At 39.5% G+C, this 21,333-nt stretch overlaps 1 long non-coding RNA gene across 1 annotated transcript in view; it reads right to left on the minus strand.

Annotated features, from left to right (window-relative positions):
- Window positions 1–1,022: 1,022 nt before the first annotated feature.
- The window catches only part of LOC126651939 (uncharacterized), a 186,359-nt gene continuing 166,048 nt past the window's right edge, over window positions 1,023–21,333 (minus strand). Inside the window, exon 4 of the long non-coding RNA XR_007631831.1 lies at window positions 1,023–1,089. This is a non-coding gene — a long non-coding RNA (uncharacterized LOC126651939). The remainder of the gene's footprint in view (window positions 1,090–21,333) is intronic.

A 21,333-nucleotide genomic window follows, 5' to 3' on the forward strand; every position in this document is an offset into this window, starting at 1 on the left:
ATACCAGATCTTGGTATATTCATTTATTGTTTTCTTTTTCTAGTATTCCTATATGGAGAACACAAAATACTATGATAAATTTAACAAATGTTTGGTGAATGTCAACATTTTAATGATACCCTCCGTTTTCTGAAGTGGAAGGGATGGAGCTGTCACTTGTAGGGGAGACAGGTCTGTTATCTGAGAAAGAAACAGCCATTCTGAAGATATTTTTCACATGAAACAGTGCTAAACTAACAGCAAGGGACAGTCTTCGTACTGTCAGTCCATTCTTAACTCACTCTGTAGACCTTAGATACTGTCAGAGCACAGTGTAGGATATATGACACGAAAATCTTCAAATAAAATGCTGATGGGCTCAGCGTAAGAAATGGGCAAGACAGACACATATGTTATAATGCAACACCTCAGTGCAACTGTATTTGTCACAGTTAGTTATACTGTATACATATATATATATACACACACATACATATATATGTGTGTATATACATATATACTGTCCCCAACATTTTTTTTCTCTTTGCTTAACTCAAACTGATAATTTGAGCTTAGCTTGAACATTTACAGAAATACATCTGTACATGTATGTGTGTACACATACACATAAAGCACGTTTTCTCTTAGAACAGCTCCCCAAGACTGTGTAAGACACCTGTTGAGAGACCTCATTGCAATAGTCTATACTGTGTTATTAATCAGGCATTGGAATGGGCTGCCCAGGGAAGTGGTGGATTCTCTGTCCCCGGAGGTTTTTAAGATGAGACTGGATGTGGCACTGAGTGCCATGATGTAGTAACCGCGGTGCTAGTGGATCAAGGGTTGGACTTGATGATCTCAGAGGTGCTTTCCAACCTGGCTGATGCTATAATTCTATGACTCTATGATTCCATGATTAGCTCTTGCTCAGAAACTGTAACCTGGGTGCATATGGTACACTGCACTTTCTTATGCCAGTGTCAGGGATGTTAGCTGGAAATCGGGTTCCCTCACTCAAAGGAGGAAGGCCCCACTCCTACATACCTGTGCATGTTGCAGATGTGTGCACACCTCAGGAAGAGAGGAAAGAGTCCAGGCCCAACGAAGTGCCTGTTAAGGACACAAGCAACAAAAAATCGTATTCATGGTTGGTAACTGCAGAATTTTGTTTCTTTTCGATTTTCCTCCTAGGCAGTGCAACTCAGTGACAGATTTAATTTTTCTGAATAACAAAACCTGGCACCTCCATGACTAGACTCTTAGGAATTGCAGTAGTCTGGAAGATGAGAAACATGCAATGGCCTCTGAACATCCTCTTTTTGCTTCTCCTTTACAGGAGATATAAAGCTCCTGTCAAAAGGCAGTAAGACAAACAGTTTGGGATAAATCCCCCAGAGCTCTTAAGGGTGGAGTCCTTGAACAATGGAATTTTGCATTTCTTCGATACCACAGTGGAATTACACTCTTTTTCCTAATGGCCACTTTGTAGCTGACAGAGCTGGTCCAGGATCCCCGAAGAAGTAATCAGACCCCAAGTAATGATGCTGTCTTATCTTTCATAACCAGTGCCTTCCCTAAGCTCTCTGGGAGTAGAGTCAGGGACAGCAGCAAGGGTTTAGCAGCTGTGGAGCCATTCTCTTTCTGTTTTCTTTCATGGACATACGTATAAATCAGGGAGGACTCAACTGAAAAAGTGGTGCATTTACTTAAGTATAAAAGCAATGAGGATCTGGCTTCTTACGTTCTATTTACTCAGAAAAGTAGTAAACTCTCCCCAGGCATGAAGCTGGGCCAAGCTATGCAGTCCTGGCAAGGCATTCCTGTGGAATAAGGAGGGCTAAAATTTGGCTCTAAAAATTTAATCCCAAGGAGTAATTTGATTACTTTTAAATGCAGCTTCGTTTTCAATTATTTTTCTCAGCATGCTCTCTCATCGCCTCCATCCGGAACATGAACTGTGCCATTATGTGCCTGTGCCTGGCCAGAGACAAACGCAGACCGCTGCGAGGCAGGGGGTACCAAACCCCTGTCTGCCTGCTCGTATGGCACCTGATAAAGGTACCCTCATCCTGCCTGGGGCCTCAGGGGGCCTTGCTTTGGCAGAGAGACAGAACAATGAACGAGCAGCCCATGAATAATCTGCAAACCTTGTCCGTGGGCTGTGAGTGCAGGGATGGTTTCAGACCCCCATGTTGGCTACTCACAGCACAGCACAAGCAGAACCACAGAGAACTGCTGGCTCAGGTCCTAGAAACAGTGTAGCTGCTTCAGTCACAGAGCAGCCGGGGTACTGCCTCCTGCTCGGAAACTTGCTCGCTCAGTGCAGTCATTACCTCACCATACTGTATTTCGTTTGACAAGCATGTTATATATGAGAGAATAAAATAGGGAATGCTGCTGATGCTCTCCTTATTGTCCTTATCAGTGTTTCAGGAAGACAGCAGGCAATTTTGCAGGCACTCGCCAGCACTCAGAAGAAACTGAAAATGTTCAGCGCTTTTCCAAAACTCAGAACTTAATGCAAAAGTCAAGTATAGACGTAACTGTCTACATTTTGACACTCAAGTAAAAATATATGTTAACTAAGTGGCCCTCAACTCCTCAAATATCAGAAAAATGGGTCAGTCTGCAAAGTAAAAGTATCAGCAATTCTTCCCTTTTCAGAATTCAGTTAGATCAGCATATGACGATATTCTCTCTTTATATATATATGATAAAAAATCAGGGTATGTAAACTAATCCAGTGTAACTAAATATTTTAATTTTCAAGTTCTAAAAAGAGATGAAGGAAAACAATATAATATTTCTTCAGAAAACTACAGAAATGTTAGGGGGTTTCTGATGACCTTATTTAAATAAATTTGCTATTGAGAATAATGCCTGAAGTTCCAGCAGATGAAAAGGCACAAGAAATACATCAGGAAAATTAATACCCTGACGCAGAACTGGGTTGTAAATGTAAGTAAAAAAACCCACAAACAAACAAAACCAAAAAAACCCCACAAAACACCCCAAACAAACAAACAAACCCAAACAAAAACACCAAGCCATCAAAAACTTTAACCCACCAAACCTCTGCAGGATGTTCTGGAAAGCCAATATAGTCATATTAAGATATCTATCATAATTTTACAGCTATTGAGCTGCAAACACTTAGCCACACTAATTCACTCAAATCTCACATTGATCTTCACAGAAACTAGTCAAAGATGAAGCACATGCTGCTGCACTGCAACACTAAAATGCAATTATTGAACCCTCCCCCAACAGACAGCATTTCTCATGTGTGGTACAATTTTTGCTTTTGACTCCCAAGTCTTTAGCACGACTTCACTCAGTCACACAGCAGTGTAATTTGAAGACTGGTACCCACCCTCTCAGTAAGCCAAAAACAATATACAGAATCTAGTCAAAATGACTTGTTAGCTGGTATGGGATTTTGATCAAGAATTTTGAGCAATCGAAAACCAGTACAGCACATTTTTAGTGGATTCAAATCAGAGGATCATCAATGATAGACTGAGGTTTTATCAGAGCTCTAAAGTGGTCGGGTTTTGGCCCTTACATGTTTAGCAGTTGTAACAATGGTATCAAGTACCACACAAAATCAAAATCTTCACTGTTGTTCATGCAGAAGTGCTAAAATAGCTGATGCAGCAGAAAATTATCTGCAGGATTAGACAAATGAGCAAACCCTTAGCAGTGTGACACAGCTACATGAAAAGAAATACATCCAGGAATAAAAAGTGTAGGACACACTTATAGGAACAGGGTAGTTTACTTCAGGGACTCTAAAAGCATTTAGGAATGATAGTGGATAACTAATGGTGCATGAGTGTTGTGTGATGCTGCATCCAAAAGAGTTGGTACAGTCCCTGGAAGAATAAGCAGGAGGATTTCTGTAGGCAACCAGTCTGTAGGCAAGCAGAAGGGAATTATATTAATTCTGGATTTGGCACTAGAGCTTCATGTTTGTGAGTTTATGCTGAAATATGGCGTTCATGATTCATCAGGGATGTTGATAAATTGGAGGGGGTTCAGAGAAAATCAGTGAGAATCATTACAGGATTGGAAAGTAAGCCTTTAAATTCCAGGACAGTCATGTATTTAGTTCATCAAAGAGGTTAAGGGATAACTTGATCTGACTCTTCATGCAATAGGAAAGAAAACTTTGGAAATAAAACGACATATCCAGAAGTAAAACTCAGAAATGGAGTAGAATTGAAGTTGACATTTCTACTAATTATTGAAACAATTTTAAAATGATCTGTGCTTGCAAGTTACTCTGAAAGAGTTCCTTTATTTAACTAAGACAGGAATTAACTCAGAAAAGTCTGTTTAAGTACGAGGTCAGGCTATTTGATTAAAAAATGGTCTTTTCAATCATCACAGTCTAAAAATAAGTTATGACTAAGAAGTTGAAGCCAAGGGAAACCACATATTCAAAAAGCCAACATAATCTATAATTTGGAACATTTTTCTCCTTAACTAAGGATTTGAAACTTTAGAGGACAACCATGCTCCTTGCTATCCTCTTTCTCTGCTCAACTGACTCTCAGCTCCTACTGACATGCACATTTCTTTAAAACTGAGCAATAAGACTTTAAAAACAGCCAGCCTCACAGAAAGCACAAATTTCCTGTGAGCCTAACAGTATTGCCTTCATGACTCACATTTGGAGCGTATTCCCCAGAATACAGGTTACAAGCTCCAAGTCATAGCATTGCCATGTACCTGAGCAGCCTGTTCGTCCCCAGTTCCCATTTGTGCAGAGAGTGCTCAGTCCTAAAAACAGCACTTTTCACTCTGAACACCACGTTATTGATTTCAGTTGTGCATCACCCTGATGGTAGTTTCACCTGGGCCATAGCTTTTTAGGCTGCTTACACGAACAACATCTGGGAATGGGCCAAAAGCCTTGACATCACATCCTTTGACTCCTCTCAAGACCCACTGGAGGTGCAATGCTGTTCAACAGGACCTTGTTTCAATGTGATTTATTCTTATTAAACCCACGCTTGCTGTATCTTATCACTGCAATCTCTCAACGCTGGAAAGCTCTTTACACTCCCTTAAGGTACGGGAAATCTAATTCCCCTTTTCCACCATTCTTCATCGCTTTTTTAAAAAAGTTAGAATTATGTCCATCCTCTTGCAGTCTTCTGGAATTCACCCTTCTTTTCAGAGTGTTAATCACTACCCAGAAACGATTCATCTTAATCTCTTAAATACTCCAAGGGTATATTTCAGCCAACCTAATGACTGCAGCACACTAACTGTGTCTAAGTGTTATTTGACCTGATCTTTGACTATCTGACCAGAGTTCTGGTCCTCTCATTAACTGCTGTTAATCTTATCAGAGATGCAATTACAATCTCATTATGTTTTAAGATTAAAAAAAAGAAAAAAAGCTGAATGTTTCTGCTTCTGTCTCCACTAGGCAAGAGATTGCATTTTCCTCTGTCTCCCATAAAGGAGCTATATTTATAGAAACGTTGTGTTGTTCTTATGTCCATCACCAGTTGTAATTCCATTTCTTCGTTAGTTTTTCTGATCATGTCTATGTATGGCCATGTATTATTTTACACTCAGCCTCCGGCACCTTGTTTCTGCTTAAGTTTTCTCTTTGATTTTTATCATCATTCAATAGCTCCTGCTGTTCCATTTTGGTGTTTTACTACAACCACTGTATTTCACTCATATTAGGATATACAGTTTCCTAGTTGGGTTTTTGTGTTTTCTCCCCTAGAAATTCCCAACTTTCCTCTTTGTGTTTGTATTTCTATCTGTGAGTACCTGCCAAAATTTTTTTACTGGTTTAACTGAAGTTCTCTGCTTTATCTGTCATTTGTCATGATGTATGTAAATCCTCAGGCTATCACTGCATCCAGTCTACTGTAGGACATGAGCCATTGATCTGTCACATCAAGCCACTGCTGGCACACCATATCCTCTGTCTCTTCCAGAAGCTCCTTTTCTGGATGCAGTTCTCTGCTAACACTGGTTCCTCCCTCTCACCCCTTCTCTTCCTGTGCTTTACCGTGATTCCCCACAGGTATCATCTGCATGATCTGAACATCTACCACTTCAGCTAAGTGAGTGACTATATTTCTATTAGCTCCTGGCAATAGTAATTTATTAAATTCACAAAGAACAGCCACTAGAGGGAATCTAACACACCCTGCAAGCATGTTAAGCTCTCTCCCTTTGATCTCTTTCCTCTTACATAGTGGTATTTAGAATGGCTTTATGAATAATGAAAATCTACTTTTGCCACCTTTGATAGACATCAACTATTTGAAACATCTGTTCTCTGCAATGAAAATATCCTTGCTGAACTGCAGCTGCTGTGGGTTATCTCTGAGAGTCTATTTCAGTTCTAAAATGAACACATACTAGCTCCCTCTCACAGTCTCTAGATGCAGTTCTGTGCTTCCTAGGATTCAGTTGTCCAGGCATTCCTGAAGAAGCGACTTATGCAGAAGCAAAAATCAAAGTATATCACAGACTAGCAATTTTGCTTGGTGTGTTTGCATCCTGATGAGTTTACATCTCCTGCTACCAAAGGGAGAACACGATAACAACTGCTGAAGAAGTGAGAGTGTCAACAGCTGGAAAGAATGAATAAACTTCAAATGATTTTATAAAAAAATCCTCCTCCTGCTGAAGACATTAAAGGGGAGAAACAGGTGTGGGGGAAAACATAACATAGAATGGGGATGGGACATGGATGGACAACTTTAAAAGCTCAAACTGATTTGAACTTTTTTGCCTTGAAAGTGGGAAAAAAAAAGAGTGCCCCTTTAAGTCCTACTGACATACTGGGACTGGTAAGTAACTGCACCCTGTGGTTTGCATTACTTTTTTATGTGTTCCTGTTTTTATGGAGTGCTAAATGGCTTAATTACATTTTACTGGTTTATTCTGCTCACTTGCTCATAACCTCATTAATCTGGCACACACAGTTTTTTTCCCAAAATAAAGAATACACAATCATTCTCATGTAATAGTGTCTCTAGGTATTTGCAACTGTCTGACAGGTATAATGTGGTTGAATTCACTATTTATTAGGAAATTATCACCTCTGCATAAAGCTGCAATTTATGAATAAAAAGCATAAACTGGGCAGACTAAGTTCTTTAGCAGCATGTCAGGATCCCAACCGATTTAAGTACTTGTTGGTGCTGGTGGAGGGGAAAGGACATACTGTTCAGTCTAATTATCATTTACATGAGGAGTTACATTGCTAGTGTTTACCTAGATAATTTTCTAGGCCCTAAAAGCTTACCTTTCAAGCTTGATCCCCTATTATTTGTCCCAAAGCAGACACTGGGGGATGTCTGACTCTGCTAAATAAAAAGCAGAGGTGCGGGGACTGCAAAGCCCACTCATTACACCCTTCACTGGGAGGTAAGTTTTATAAAACAGAGCGATATTTTATCTGGACATGTCCAGGATGATGCATCTTTAGGTTTTAGTGCTGCAGGTAAAGGAAACTTGACTTATTTTGACTTATTTGGATTATTTTGTGTGAGATATGGAATAATGGCACAGATTGAAAGGTCCAGCCTCACAGAGATCCAATACAAGACCAGAAGATTTGAGGATGAAATTGGACAGCTTTCTGTGCTTGCCCCTATTGCTGTCCCCTGTCCCTAAACAGCATTCACTCATTATTTTGGTTATTTAAACCAAGTAGTAGAAATAGGAACTCAGTGTCTGTGAGCCAAGCATTTAAATGCTGTCATGTCTCCAGTTCCATCTTTGTCAAACCTTTTTGCAGGAAAGACGTTGAAACCTACTGGCCATTCCTGCCAGTAGAAAAATTCAGTGAAACTTCTCCAAAGGTAAAATGGTACCCAGCAAGGACTTGGGACTTACTAGAGGTACTCTGTCAGATTTTTATGTGATGGTTATCCTACCTATATCCCTCTTTTTTTTTTTTGCAGAAAGACGGTTTGCAGTTTAGAAGCAAGTAAAACACATGAACAGGGTTTCCACACTGTGTTGTGTGACAAAATTTAAAGACAATGCTGATGACTTAATATGTCCTAAAAATGTTATATGTTCTAGTGTTACAAATCACCCTCAAGGCAACTACACTTAAAAGTAATGGTAAAACTCCTTTCAAACAGTCTTGCCCTTTCCTTTATATACTTTTTCCTTCTGTATTTTTGTCTGCAGTGAGCCAGCAGTACACTGGAAGGCAGTGCTTACCTGAAATAGCTGTCAGAGAGAGCTGAAATTGAAACTGGAGATGAACCAAGAAGAGGCAGGGGTGAGGGCAGACAGGAACTGGACAGGTAGCAGCATTCAAACACAAACAAGGGCAAAAGGACTATCCATTACAGTAAAGAAGCACACCTTCTGTTCCAGGGATCTGTCAAAAAGTCAACGTTTTTGTATGAGACACTACAAAAAGCCCACAAAAACAAGAATGTCCTTTTTAAACCAGCCATTGAATCTCAAGTAACAGGTTTGCACTGCATGATTAAAGAGATAGAGACTATGATAATGGGAAAAATTACCAACTACAGATTTGTAAGATATACATTAGTCTTTTTAAGCTAACTTTAAAATAAAAAGCATCTCCTTGCTAAATTATGGAGGTTTTTTCTGATTACTGAATCAATTCATTCTGCTTTTTTTTTCTTCAGCTATTTTTCCCTCATCTTTTTCTTTTTTCCTCTTTTTATTTTGAAACCTTTGATGCCATTAAAACTCAGTCTCATATTTTTCTTTAATCTGATTATATCAGAATGAAGCTTAATTTTTTATTTCTGCACATCTTATTAGCCAAGGTCTCAATACTGCAAACTCATTTTCATGATATAGCTCCAACTTCAACTGTCAGTGAGGGAAATATTGTATGTAAAAAGACTGAAAGACTTGATTCTGCTCAGTTCACACATCCATCTTGTATATACTTCTATATACTTTTTATTAAGATCTCTAAAACCCTTTGCCATGCACATAGAGTTGGTTATTTTCTATGGCAGTTTATCTAAAGCAGTAACAATCATAAATGGTTGTTCTCATTGGCTTGAGAAAGGGTGCCTTAGGACCTCACACAACTGATAAATTATTTAGAAATAAAAGGGAAAAGAAATATGGAAAACAATGTAATTAAATGGCTTTATGGTCTCATCTCCTCTATTTTAAAAAATATGACTTCTCTAATTTGAATTCATAACAAAAGGTCAAATAGAAAAAGAACATGTCTTCTTATTTTTTTACATAAAAATGTATCTAATATAGATGAAAGGAATTGCAATAATTCATAATTTAAAACTAGAGCCCAACACATTTGTATCACTGCAGAATCTGGTCTTTCTACAAGAGTACTCACATACAATCAAAACTTCCGAATTCCCATCATAGAGAATTCTAAAGCAAAACATAAGAAAGCAATTAAAATAAAAAGGCTCAACACAAGAATCCTTGTTGGGTCCAAGACAAAGTTTCTGTAGTACAGGATCCCATCTCAGATACCATCCAACATTAGGTGCCCAAGGGATAGTCTAAGGACAGAGAAGCAGGCAGTGATAGGCTACTTTCTCTATAGGTCAGAGTCTTTGTATTCAATAGTCCTTGACAAATCTCTCTACAAAGAACTTGCACTGTTACCCCCTTGAACTTGCACAGTTGTCCCTTGGACTGATGTGAAATTTTGTTTTGAATTTGCCATCTGACCATGCAGACTTGTGTCTTATACTGGAAGGTATTAGGGAACAGCTTATCCCTATTTATCCTCTATATACCCCATACAATTTAATAAACCTCCGAGACATCTTTTCTTGGTCCTCCCTCTTCCAAGACTATAAAGAGACCACAGAAGAAAAAAAGAAGAAATGGAATGTTATTTCCATGCAAAGAGGTTGCAAATTGCCACCTTTCAAAGAGCCTTTTGCACCACTTCCAGCTGGTGGTCCCATTACTTTCACTGTTGAGAATCTTGTACTTTAACCCCGGGAATGGACCTGAGACTACAGAGGTATCAAAGTGTTGCTAAAAATTTAAAAGCAGCACCTTTACAACCTTGCTGATTACATAGAAAAGTTTGAGAAAGTAAGTTAGGTGTATCCTACCACATTTTATATTATTTGCTTACTCAAGGAGTACTAAGAACCTCATTTTATTTAACCTGGTCTGACAATATGAAAGGCCTGAACAAAAAGATCAATCTCCTCTATGCAGACACCATAACAACATAACATGTTTGTGTGCAGGAGTTCATTTCAGTACTCCTCTCTCATCAGAGAATAGATTGGAGAAAAGTCTATGGTGGAGCATATCCTCCTGGTTTACTTTCTGAAATTGCCTCTGAAGCAACCACACCAGGAGACCATCACATATCTCCAGAGATGCTGTGTCATTAAAACTGCACTTGCTAATCTCTGAACCTTTCTTATGACCAACTGTGGCCCTTCCAGTATTTAACACTGATAGGGAATTCAAAAACATTATTGATGTCACAGCTGAGTCCAGCCCACAGATTTTTTGATATATGACTATATAACATATATATATTTCAATATATTTAGCTTCCCTGAAACTAAAACTCTTTTTCGGTCAACCAAATTAATTTTATCTATTACTCTAGTTTTGATAGCAAAATTACATCTCAAGGTGAACTGAACAACTTTCAATCAGCAGTTTTACAGCCTTTGGGCACAAACAAAAGAAACAAATAATTTGCTCAGTTTGTGCTTTTATGAGTAATAATTATTATTTCACATGTGTCCTGATACTTTAGGATTATCACTTAATTAGCTAAATATAAATAGAGTAAACAATTGGTGCAAGCCCCACTGGAGACTGCCCTTGGCTCTGTGATGGATCCCCAAAAGAAAGCCTGGCAACAGGAAAAAGACAGCTCTAACAGCCACCTGCTTTGGATCTGGCATGAGTAGATGGACAGAGGCTTTCCGTCTCTTTCAGGATGCTACCCTGCACAGTGGGGTATTAAAAACAGCAGCTGTGATGTCAACATGGTTCTTTGGAGTGCTTTCAAGCCTTGTTTCTTCTCCACAGAATGGGTACATTTCAGGAGCTATAGATTAATTTCAAGAATGTGCACTGTACCAAAGATTTCCTTTATATACACTTACAGTAGGATATTATTTTCACATATGTTATGACAGAGTGCAAGCTGCAGATACATTGTTCTTTTCAAAACAAAATGGGCTCCCACATATGCAATGCCATCAGTACAGGTGTATCCAAAGCACTCAGCACACCAATACCACCACTTCCTTTCTGGGGTCGAGTAACTTGCAAACAGTCATTTGCACAGACACAGAGAAGTGGATTTTAAACAATGTACAAACTAAAGTAATTTTCCCCACTGACCTGTTGTAAATGTCTCTATAAGACTAGTGGCTAGATCATTTGAGAGTACTTCTCTGTGCTTTCCTGGTCTGTGGCAGCCTTAGGAAGCCAAGTCCTCTGACTGTCACTACCCTCTGAGCTAGCTTGAGTGGCTGAGACGTCCTAAGCAGATAAGTACTTTTACTATTCATCACCAACCAAATTATGGCCAAAGATAGGCAAGAAAAAAGATAACTTGGCATTTCTAGTTCTGTAGGCAACCCAATTCCTGAGATACAAGGTAAACCTGGATGTAAGGTGGGGCGCAGTTGAATGACGTGAAGCTGGACCCTTCTGCTTTGCACTGTAGTGTAAACACAGTGAAATTCCGTAGTGCCAAATGAGATTTGAAATTCAGTAGTGCCAAATGAGAGTTGTGATTCTTTTTACTCTGTCATGACATGCAAGGCTGAAGGAGTATAAGACCTGAGGATCAAAACATGTAGGAATACTTGAGGGAGACCCTGTGAAATCAGTCAGACATGTTTCTCACCATTTTATAGGATAGAAAGATAGAAGTGTACAGACACGTAGTCACAGTAGTCCCAGCAATTTTCTTAAATCCATCTGCCTACACTAAATGGAATTTTCCATTTGAAAACTTCTTAACACCAAAAAAGACACAAGGGTTACTGAGAACATTATGGAGAATACAGGGCCTTACAGTGTGACCCTGAGTATACCAGCACTTGCAGACCTTCCATGTTGATGTCTGTGCACACGCCTGCAAAAGAGAAGTGTACATGTTACTGGCAGATCAGACATCTGCCTGGCTATGAATCATGAATCTTTGGTCTTTTAAACCCAGATAATGTGAGCACACAATTTCCCTTGCACAAATGTTTGCAATATAATTGCAAAAGTCTGGCCCTTGGTATTTTGTGAGTGAGAGAGATGACACTCGCAGATGTACCAATAATATTGGTGAAGGTGGGAAAAAACGGAGACAGGGTAAACACAGTAATTTGTAAGTTTTTGGCTTTAAGAGACTTTCTATAATATCTTTCTAGTCCTGTATGAAGGAGCTGACAACCATCACAGAAATTTTAATTGCTCTGTTCACTGCATTTTAGTAGGATAGCAATTTACTTTGTGTGCCAACTAAATGGAGTCTGAATTGAAAGGTGCCCTGACAGAAACTGCCACGATACTAGATCATTCTGTGCAAATATGGATATTCAAAATTAGATCAGGACATTTTTGACACTTGCTTTATCTCAAGCTGCTAGGACAGTGCTAATAAAGAGTTTTGAAATCCTCTCTGCAGCACAGCATCTAAAATCACAGAAAATTATTTTAGTTTCCTTAAATGAGCAATTAATATTAGTCACCCAGGAGAGCAACACATCATAGCTCTTGCAAGTTCTCCTTCCTCTCCCATACATCTCTGCTTTAGGCACAAAATGCATGCCAATGTACTAATGCAGCTCTAGAGGAGACACACGTGCATCTCTACAAATGTGCCGCACACCATTTCCCTCCTGCTGGCGCATTCTTTGCCAGGCAAATGTGAGAAGTGGATACAGCATCAAGGTCTTCCCTGCCAGTTTCCCTCCTCCACCAGCTGGGAAGAGTGAGGGCAGGGGCAGACGGGACTGCGAGGCTGGTCCGCATCTCCCCAGCAACAAACCTGCCACTTGGCTGATGTTCCACTTGAGTGGCCTGCCGGGACAGAGAGGAGCCTGTCTGCTCTCCGTGGGGGCCCACTGGTCACCACTGTTCCACTGAACTGGCAGCCCGCTTTGCTGGTGTGAAACTGAAAATTAAAATCACAGCGAACTCTTTTCTAAGTAAACTGAATTAAGTAGCAGGCGAGAGCACCTCAGAGCCGCTTCCTATGATCAGAGCACTTAGCTGGCATCACCGCTGATAAGGAGGCACAGGCAACACTGCTTTTTATTCTCCCTTTGTGGGCTTGATCTTATTACAGAAAACAAATTTACCAAGCATGAATTATCGCTAAAATTCTTAATGCTCTGGCGGAGAAGAAAGTCTGATGCAGACGCCAGTAAATATGCACGTCCGTGGGTGAGGACGCCTCTGCTCGGCACACTGCACTCTCCCAACTTTTGGCTGTGTGCTGCTGCGAGAATTATTCAAAAGACGGGCCACAGAAAAAGGATCAATTAATCTGCTGAGCGGGTTTTCGAATCCATTCTCAATGCCACTGACAGCCGGAGACCCCCTCCCTGCGCTTGGTAATTACCCCAATATTTCCTGCACGCTTGTTTAAACGGCTTACACTTGGGCTGCCTGTGAAGAAGAGCTCTCCCTCTGCCGATCTGAGGCAGGGGAGAAAGGCAGCTTGCCTTATCGCTCTGCTTCACTCCATCTGCAGCCAGCGGGAGGGCTGCCTAATCGTCGTCCCAGGGACAGGGACGAGCAGGCTGGGGGACGCAGATAGATGTGACACCAAAGGAGACTGGGACTTTCCTACCGTGCTGGTGCCGCAGAAAACTCATCACGCTCTCGCTGTTTCAAAGGCGAAAGAGGAGCCCCTTTAAACCAGAGGCCTGTCCCTTAATTATACAAATGCTGCGATCAAAGTTATTATCTGTCCTTACAAAGGCTGGAGCTTTAATTGAATGGTGTGTTGCTACCTTTGAGAGAAAATGTTCAGTACTCCTGGAGAGCAAAGTGGGCAGAGGGGGAAAATGGGAAAGGAGAGAGCAAGGAACAGGAAAAGAGCAAGAGGAAGAGAGGTGGTATTTAACAAGGAGGCTGCTTTATATGGAAATGTAATGAATACAGTTGATAAAAAGAGGGAGAGACAAAAGTTGTGAAGTTTCAAGCTGTGAAAGAACTTCAAAGTGTATTCAAATGTCACATTGATTTTTCTTCAAATCTCTAAGTAGTAAGTTTTTCAAAAGAGGAATATGATCCCCTATTTTATCCACTAATGTTTTATCTATAAAAAGAGGAGAAAAAACACAATGTTTTCCTTTCACATGATATAATCCCTATATTGGAAGTCTTTATCTTTTTTTTTTTTGCTAACCAAAGATTTTCTCTGTCTTTGAAAGTGATGAGGTCACCATATTTGTACATTGTATGTTTAACTCTGAAGAATTTTGGGTCTGAAACCCTGCTCTAAATTATGTGGAGGTGAACCATACCCTGATGGGACCTCTTTATCACAGTATTCCAAGCCAGCTACAGCAAGATAATACTTTCTTTCCTGGAAGAAAACGATGCGACAACTATGGGAGCAATCTTCAAAGATACATGAATCAACAAGGCTTTGTATCAAGGTAGTAAAATGCTGGTAAAGTAGCAGACTAAAATTATGCTAATTGTTAAGGTAGCAACACAACTCAATACGAAAAATTTAGTTCTAAATCAAAATTGGCAGCATGACTGTATATCATCTTCAACAGCCTAAAATGGATCTAGACACTGAAAAGAACGCATTTTATGCCACCCCCAAAATGATTACCAGTGGTTTTACATGTCTACTGCTTTATATGATAGCTTGGTAGAAATTCCACATAGCATGTCTGAAAAGCAGAGCATTATTAATGCCAAAAATCATTAGAGGGAACAAAAACCATTTTATGGTAAAATCTTAACATCTACAGCAGTTCTTACAACTTGAGCTCCTACAGCAATACAAAGGAGAGGCTTCTGCAGCACTCACGGTATAGGGACTACTCTGCAAAAATACAAACCTCAAGGGGAGAGGAATGCAAAGGAAAAATTACGTCTTACATTTTGAGAAAACATGATTTCTAAACTGAGTTCAAAGGTTTTGGGTGAGTGGCTTCATAGTCTTCCAAAAATAACTTTCTGTCAGAGAGGCTACTTCAGATTTTGATGATGCTTTGGGAGCCCCCTACATATCAAACAAATTCTGCTGAATGCCACAGAATTATAATACTAGTAGGATAATGTGAGGAAAAAAGTAAGGAGCAAACTCAATCCTGATGGTTATATCTTTGATTTGTAGTGCACTTTTCAGTCTTGGCAATAGAAATAAACCATGGTTGACTCCTGACCTTGTAGGGGTTGCATCCCCCAGCAGACTGGTGAGAAATCTGTGTGTAAGTAGCATAAGGAGCATTCCTGTGCATCTCTCACTGGGAATAATCAAGTCAATAATCAAGGCACTAGGACTGCATGGAGACCACAGAGCACACCTGTCTCAGGTGACTCACATGAATTGTTACACTTGGCAAAAGAAATTGTCATTGCTTGGGGACTGTTTTCATTTTTTTCTTCTTTTTTTTTTTTCCCCTTTTATTTATTTGTTTTGTTTTTGTTTTAGGTTTGTTTTATTTATTCTTAAGATTTATCCATCTTGTTGAGAAATCACAAAAACAGAGCACGTTCACTTCTTTGCTATGTCCAGTTCTCTTGCACATGGATTTTCAGTGCCAATACTACTACATCCAGGCAGAATATGCTCAGATTTATGTGGGAAATGGCCCAGAATTTGGATTTCTTACTCAAAGAGATTTGCATTTGGGCATCATCTAGTAGTGGGAAGAGTGCCTTGGTCAGCTGCCTAAGATTTGTGAAGGAATCCTAAACCAAAGTAGTACAAGGAGGGGGTCTCAACTATGCTTCTGATTGAGACCCTGCAGCTGTGTCACTTTGTGGAAGGACAGGAGTTGTAAATACTGCAGTGCTATGCCAAAGTACTAGTGAAATAAGGGTTTCTTCAACCAGAGGAGAGATGTAAGAATCTGTCTTTCAATGAGTATTTTGAATAGTAAAAAATACTGTTGTACAGTACAGAGTTTGCAGTAAGAAAAACCTGTGGATACAATTCTAGTTAAGCAGATATTAATTTTCTTCCAAAAACTTCAATAGCAATCATTATGTGTTTGGATGGAGTTCTCTACTCCTTCTGCTGACGGTTTTGAAGTCACCATAACCACAGTTACAATTTGTGCTATAGGAACAGTGCCAGTACTGTCTCTGCAGCAGCCTTCCAGGTTTACTTGAAGAAAAGTTTTGGTGGAGTCAGTATTTGCAAGAATCCCTTTTTACCCTAGTGCTTTCAGTAGGAATAAAGCAGGCCTTCAGCTATATCCTCCTGGGTCACCTGTAGACTGCAGCTTAGTCTTTCCAGACAGGGATTCCAGTGTATATTCTATGGGGGTTTAGACTTTATCTAGTGCAAATACAGACTAGATATGTAAGCAGCCAGAGCCAGGGCTGAATGTGTGATGCCTACAAAAGACAAAAAGGAATGGTAGGAAGTTTTGCAGATACCCTTGATGGCTGGTCCTCCTGACGTGGAGGAGGACCAAGCAAACCAAGTAGGCACCACAATGACACAGCAGAAAACCTCACAAATTTACCTTTCCTTGCCCAAAGCATTCAGATGAACGAATAAGTCTTTTAAAACTGTCAGTACTCTTTCTTTTTTTTACGTGACTCACAGTAGCTTTCTGCTGTGTATGCTTCTCTTTCTTTGACTGCTCTTGCTATCTCTGCCCACAATTCTCTTCCTATAAGTTGCTCATGCAACGCTAATCAGGGAGATTTTCTCAACAGGTGGTTCAAGCCCCATGAATACCCATTAAATTTCTAACATAATTGGAGATAAGATCTGAATAATAATAAGTGTAATTCTTCATCTCTATATGGAAATACCAATTTATCTTGCTCCTGCTTTGTAATACAAACACCTGCTTCTTAAGAGAACAGAAATATATCCTTCTTGTGCCACATTTTGAGTTACCTATGAGATAATTCCCAGAAACTTCCCAGGGAGAGTTCTGTTTGTTATTTAACTGATCGAATATTTATCCAAAGTAGAGCAGGATGAATTGAATTTCGTTTGGTTACTGGCTAGGATAAAGGTTTATTTTAGAAGCCATGGAGAAGAAAGGGTTGTCATCAGACCTAGGGGCCATCACAAATCTTAACTCACTCATGCTCCATTTGCTGGGTGTATTTGCTTCTCTCTGCCTATTTTAATTTAAGCACATTGCATTTTAAAGTTAAATAAATACCTTATCATGACAGACATTACTCCTGCAGGTTTGGACACCTGGTGTGATAAACACTCCTTCCCTGCTGCCTCCCAAGATGTTAGGTCCCATTAGCATTGGGAGCCCTCAGCTACACCATTCAGCTTAGTAATAGCAAACTGCCCCTCCAGTGAACCCCTTTTCCAGTGACTCCTTTCCAATAGCTTTTTTAAAAGTCCAGGGATGCTAGAGCCATTCAGTTATACATTTTTGTAGAATGAAATCTCCTACACAATTATAGATGTTTCTCTTCCAAAGATTTCTCTCACACCAGAGAGCCATTATTTACCCCTGTGGGAGATGCCATGGTTTGGTCTAAAATTACAATCATCTAATACTTGGCCTGTAGTTAGATTGTTAGTAGATTTCCTTGAAGCTGAGATTAAGCTCATCAGGCTGCAATTCTTGAAACTGATCTTTTATTCAGTTAAAAAAGAATAATAATTTTTATTCTAAGTACAGTCAGGATTTTCCCTTTTAAAAGGAACAGCTGCTATTTTTAATGATTTATTGCCAGTATCTTCCCTCTTTCGCACTTTATTTCTTTCAGAACCCCCCAATGAATACCATCTGGTTCAAGTGATTTACTACGCTTGCATTTCATGAGCTGCTCTGCGACATCCCAAATTAAGACAAGGAAAATATAGTCTGAGTTTCAGGAAAATCTTTCTGACAGATCTATTAGACCACGGAGTAATCTTTCAGTGGGAGTCTCATTGTCTGAGACATTTATAGCAACCCTGGACAAAGCATTGATAAAATATACTGCAGGGGACAATTCTGCATTAGTGGAAGGATAGTATAGATATATGACTCTGAAACTGAACCAGTCAGAAAAAATTTTAAGGAAACAATTTTCCATCAGAACATACAGTTCTGACAGAAGTAAAAATACTTTGGTGAACTGTGTGGATTTTGGTGAATATTATTGTAAAAAGAAAAAAAAAGTGGAAGAATTCTAATGTCAATGTGTCATATTGAAATCTTCTCTGAATGAAGAATTTCAATTTTTTTTAAATGAAATAGTTATTTATCCTATTTCTATACTACATTCTGAAGCAGAAATCAAAATAAATGTTAAATATTTTCAATAACCCAAATTTACCATTCTTCCCTCTTGAACTGAGCTTCCTAGAGAAATACAGAAAAATGTAGGGTTTTTCCAGTCAAAAATGAAAGCAAATAAGAAATATTGTATAGCTTGACCACTGAAAATTGCCTTCCAACATTCCTCTGATAGTTTTCTATGGCAAATGACATCTCTTTATGTTCCATGTTTACAACACTTTTCTCTGCATTTGCCCTTTTTCTATGTCATTTCAATGCTTAGTGCCTTAGTTCCTTCCAGATTAAAATCAAAATAGAAATGTGTTTTTTGCTCTGAGAAGCTGGAGCAAAAGGCATTTCATAACAGCTTACATTTTTATTAGTGAATTTCTTTCTCATTCCCTGTGGCTTGTCTACTTTATTGTCCTCAGGTTGCTCTGTAGTTTTGTTCTGCTTTCATTGATGTGTTTTATCCTTCCAGCTGTAATATAATTGGAAATCTTAATCACAGTTGAAATCACTCTGAAGACAGACATGGAGAAGCAGTCCAACTCTGAGCTAGATGGTACATTTTTTTCTAAAGCTTGGCAGGTCAGAATAGTTTATCGAAACCTTTCTGTCCTCTTCAGGATTAGGAGACAAAGCACAGGTTCCTTTTATAAACAAACCAACTTTTGAAAGTGTCAAACCCCCATATTCAATTTTTAAGTCCTGGGATCTGGCCAGTGTTTAATAGTGTTGAAAATTACTGTCCTTAGAAGAAGAAAGTGTCGATATTTGAAGACTAATAGTTGCTTCATCTTTCTAAAAGAAGCAGCTTTCTGAAAGTGGTCTGTTATTTCTTGAACTATGGATGCTACTGTGTCTTCCTCTCCTTTAATCTCTGTTTGAAGCCCAGTACCTTCCACAAACTAAAACAAGAATTACAAAAAGCAAACATGTTTGGACTCTCACCTTCCTCCCACAGTGAGTTTTTTACTCTTTTCTCACAAAAATTGTCTCTTCTGCCACCAGAAAATTATCTCCTGCTCTTGGTTGCAAACTAGCTTGCTGTCTCTAATGAGCCCTACATGCTTCCCACACACATTTTGCCTCCTTAGAGACGATCTGAAAGACAGGAAGGTTTCCTTCCTGTTTTGTGGGCTCCATCTGTGTGTCACAGAGGACTGGCAGAGTGAACATTCCTGTCCCCATCTGCAGAACCAAGCCCATAGGCAACCAAAATTGTTCAGTGATACCTTAGCAACTACATGATCATACTTTGTAAAGGTAAGGTTACCAAGGTGCCCTAGCTACCACATGCAGTTTTGAGGATCTTCATCCACTTCTATGTTTTATCATAGCAGAAGGTGGATGCAGACAAGGTATCTTCTGGCACTATCTTGTATGTGTATAATAAGCCTCTTTTGCTCTGTGTCAAGGGACACAGACTTTAAACAGGATGTGGAGAAAGAAGGTGCTCAGTGGCCCTGTTTGACAGTTTTTTAACAAACCAAAAACTGAGAAATAGCTGCCTGTGAGCTTACACAGCCTTGAGAGAGAAACCTTCCTGAAGCTGAGCTGCAGGACAGAAAGTGGAAGGAGATTTCTGGGCTCTTTTACAGGCAGTAGCTTAGAGGAATCATATCTCACGGTTCATTTGGTGAGAAGTGAAAGAAAAAGGAAAGTCCCAGACAGGCAGAAAGAGGTAGGAAATGTGATGGAAAGATTGAGTTTCTGAAAGGTTTCTTGTCATAATGCAAATAACCACATCAGGCTGCAAGGAAAAATCTGCTGTAGGACTCAAACCACAAGGACTTATCTGTATTTATCGCAACATAAATGCACCACTCACACATTTCAACATGCCCCTGGCAATATTTGAATTCACGGTGTAGGTTATTTTCTGCATGTTTTGCACGTATGGTAGAGGCGAAACACATTGTTGTAAATATCAGTACACTGTGCCTGTGTATACTATTGTAAACCTTTGCATGAATACAGCTGATATTGATTTTGGCTCTTGCTAGGAAAGAAGGGATCCTTTCTGATGGCTCCCTGCTCCCAGAAGGGAGCAGTGCCTTCCCAGTTGCCAGCCCATCCATACATAACCTCTGGGTATCAAGAGACCTGCAAGGTGCTTACTTTCTGCATCAGTGTTCATTCTGGCTGTTGGGCATTTCCCTTGCAGTTTTAAAACCTGATGTTCAGTGACCACACCAAAAGGGACTTTTTCAGTAAAGGATACAAGAAGGTCTAAGTCTCCCCCTCTGAGGCCGGGGTGAGGCAGTCCGAGGGACCACTACCATTTCAAGGGTGTGCTGTGCAGAAAAGACTTTAACTCATATTCTCACATTTTGTTCATCCCTGTGATGGTGGAGCACTGAATCTGATGCAGGGAAGTGGGCTGGATAGTACTTATGCTTTCTGTTTTAACATCAGAATTAAGCAAATAATAATTTTAAAAAAATCTAGTCAAGGATAAATCTATCAAATACTTCTAACACAAACAATGCAGTCTGTCCATTATGAAGTAGCTGGGCATATCTGTGATAAAAATAAAGTGTCATTAATCTGCTCATTTCAAGCCTTTCATTCAGATCCAATGCTTAATAATCACCTTTAACAACTCCTAAGGTGTTACTCTTGCTCATGTGTATCCACACACTAAAATGCCTGGCATTTAGGAGCAAACACAAAAGAGATTGATCTTCTCAGGACTGAGCTTATCTGCTGGACCAACTTTTACACTGTTCTATGGAAAGTAAAATATTTCAGATTTTAGTAGCCGTAACAATATTTCAATCTGGAGTTAAGATCAAGGATCCTTTCTTAATGGACCTTTAACACAAATATATACAAATGTTCAAATTTGTTTTGAACATGCTAGAAAAAGGACTTCAACACTTCCAGATTAAGTATCATCATACACTGAACTAGTAATATTTAGCAAAGAGAGTAGACATACAAGTAATAG

Source organism: Myiozetetes cayanensis, unplaced genomic scaffold, assembly GCF_022539395.1.
Source record: "Myiozetetes cayanensis isolate MyiCay16 unplaced genomic scaffold, myiCay2020 scf7, whole genome shotgun sequence".
Lineage (NCBI taxonomy): Eukaryota > Metazoa > Chordata > Aves > Passeriformes > Tyrannidae > Myiozetetes > Myiozetetes cayanensis.